Raw genomic sequence first — 3,016 nt, 5'->3', positions numbered from 1 at the left:
CTTCGGCCGCCACCCGGGCAAAATTCAAAATTTCCTACCAACTGAAAATATTAGGTGTGTCCCGCGCGCTCAAATGACCTATGCAGTTGCGAGCGCCGTAAAACACTCTACTATAAAAAAAAAAAATCAAAAAAAAAAAAATCCGATAAAGCCGACAGCGCTGATGGGTGCTTAATAAAGACTTAAAGCGTCGTAAAAAAAAGTAACATCCAGGGGAAATAACTTCAAAGAATCATGTTTGCTCCAAAAAATACCGCTGTTACGTCCCCTTGCAAAGCACTTTGAAGGTGAAACAATTAATATATATATATATTATAAAAAAGGATCTCACCAGTAGAGCAGCCTGAAAGAACCTCCTAGTCATTTTCTTGCCTTTCTTCCTGGGCCCCGTAGGGTGGATTTACTGTAACCAATTTCCAGATTAATAAAAGACTGACCACATTTCAAAATTTATCCATGACCCAGAAAAAAAAAAGTTGAACGACGGTCGGGATGATAATGATAAAGATGGTGATGAAGATGATGACGATGATGATGAGGATAATGATGATGGTGATGATAATAGTGATAATAATAATAATATTGGTGAAAAATTAATAATAATAATAATACAAACAAAACTGATCGTCTGTCAATATCTGATCCTGATCCCTTAAACCCAAACAAACAAGCCCTACACATCCTGCTCCAACCACCTATCCCTCCCCACCTCCCCAAGCCCAACTTCCATTTCCCTAATATCTCCATCCAAATCCCATCAACATTCACCTTCCACCCCATCCCACCCCACCCCCCTACTTATCCCATCCCCACTCACCTCCCTCCTCAACCTCCAGACCTCCCCATCCCATCCCATGTCACCTCCATCCCCCTCCTTCCCCCCCCCAACCTACATTTCCCTTATCCTTCCACTCCTACGCTAACTCCCTCAACTTCCCACAGTTAGCAGTACCGACGCCTCAGACACTTCACTGGCTGTGGTACCACCACTGTTGCGTCCTCAGTGGGTACTATAAAGTACCTGGACGCAAGAAGTCGTGTTTCGTTTTTTTTTGGTAATGTAATATAAAGAAATGAACACATTTAAATTTGTTAATTTTATGGGTTATTTTCATTTTGCACACACCGTGTCAAATCGCATGAGCTTAATTCCGATAGATTGTACCAGAGAGGGTTTACAGTTACTTTACAATAGTATTACTGTAAACTCTCTGATTGTACTTTGCAACATACGAGAGTCGTTCCAAAGGTTTTGCCTCCTACCCAATAACTTCTAAACTATTCAAGATATCTTCATGAAATTTGTACACAATTGACTTTTAATATGTATACTCTCAAACCCCCAAAAACAAAATATGGTATGATGTCACACCTTTATGCTATTGCTGTATACATCATAGAAGCTAGGGTACATTGTAGCTGAGAAAATGGCGTCCACCAAACCTATGAATGTGCGCTTAAAGCAAAGAGCTGTTATTGAGTTCCCTACTGCAGAAGGAGCTGCACCCTCGATATTCATAGGCGAATGAAGCTTGTCTATGGTGAAGCATGTGTATATTGTTTGTACTGTTCGAAGATGGGCAAAGGAGTTCGCTGAAACCAGTCCCGCAGAGACAGATTTGCATGACCAAGCTCGATGTGGTCGTCCCAACTCTGTCGGTGATGTTCAACACCAGAAGAGAGTTGATGAAATCATCCAAGCAAACCGGCAGATCAAAGTAAGAGATGTCAGTGAAATGATAGCGATTTCTGTAGGGAGTGCTCAATGTATTATCCATGATGTGTTGGGTTACAGGAAAATGTGTGCACGGTGGGTGCCCAACATGTTGTCACCTGAGCTGAAATTGAACCGAACTCAGTTAGTGATGAACTCCTGGCTCGTTATACTGATGGAGGTGAACCTTTCTTACGCCGTTAAGTCACAGGGGACAAGACTTTGGGTACACCATTATGACCCAGAGAACAAAAGACAATCGAAAGAATACAGGCACACTGGCTCACCTAGCCCCAAGAAGTTTAAAGGTGTTTCATCTGCAAAGAAAGGGCTTTTGATAGTGTTTTAGGAATGCGATGGTTTGATTCATATGGAATTTTTGGAAAAGGAAAATATTGAGACCCCGAGGAAACTTAGAGCACGGCTGTCACGAGTTCGGCCCGGAAAAAAATGCAATTTTGCACCACGACAACGCCCGTCCACACACGAGTCGACAAACTGAAGAAGCCACGAAAAGTCTCAGATTTCAAGAGCCCTTACCCCACCCACCATACAGTCCAGACCTTGCTCCATCTGACTTTTATCTTTTTCCTGAGTTGAAGGAGTACCTCAAAGGAAAACGTTTTGCAGATGACGATGAAGTTCAAGAAGATGTGCGGCGCTGGTTCCGAGGAAAAGCACATGAATTTTTCGCCGACGGCATGCGACAACTTATTCGACTTTGGCGGATCTGCAAGGGCATAGAAGACGACTATGTTGAAAAGTAAAGGCACTGTCATGTAGCAGACATCCTAAGCTTTCATTTGGTGTACAACTTTTGTATGTAACATCAGTAATAAAGAAAATATGAACTTGGAGGCAAAACTTTTTGAACGACCCGTGTAATATTAGGCACATGTTGAAAGAAGACAAGCTACGCAATAATATGTAAGCATCTGGTCATTTTTCCACTTACTGATATTGTTTCTGTACGTCAAGATGTTTTATTTTCAATCTCTAAAGGTAGGTAATTAGTCTTTCTTTATCTAGTACACCAAGTTCGAGTGGCTGAGAGAAATATTAAAACAGATTTTGAGAGTGTGAACACAAAGGTCTCCTCGAGATCAGCTCACTGTCGCTTACATTATACCAAAAAGTAATGATAGCCTTCAATGAATTTTTATGTCTTATAATTTGAGGTTTATGAAACACGCGCAAGTGTGCGTGCGTGTGTGTGTGTCCATGTGTGTGTGTATGTGTGTGTGTATGTGTGTGTGTGGAGAAAGAGAGTATGTGTGTTTGTGTGTGTGTGTGTGTGTGTGT

The sequence above is a fragment of the Aplysia californica genome, unplaced genomic scaffold, assembly GCF_000002075.1.
Source record: "Aplysia californica isolate F4 #8 unplaced genomic scaffold, AplCal3.0 scaffold01466, whole genome shotgun sequence".
NCBI classification, from domain to species: Eukaryota; Metazoa; Mollusca; class Gastropoda; order Aplysiida; family Aplysiidae; genus Aplysia; species Aplysia californica.
The sequence above is the reverse complement of the archived record's forward strand: the minus strand, read 5'-3'. Positions refer to the sequence as shown.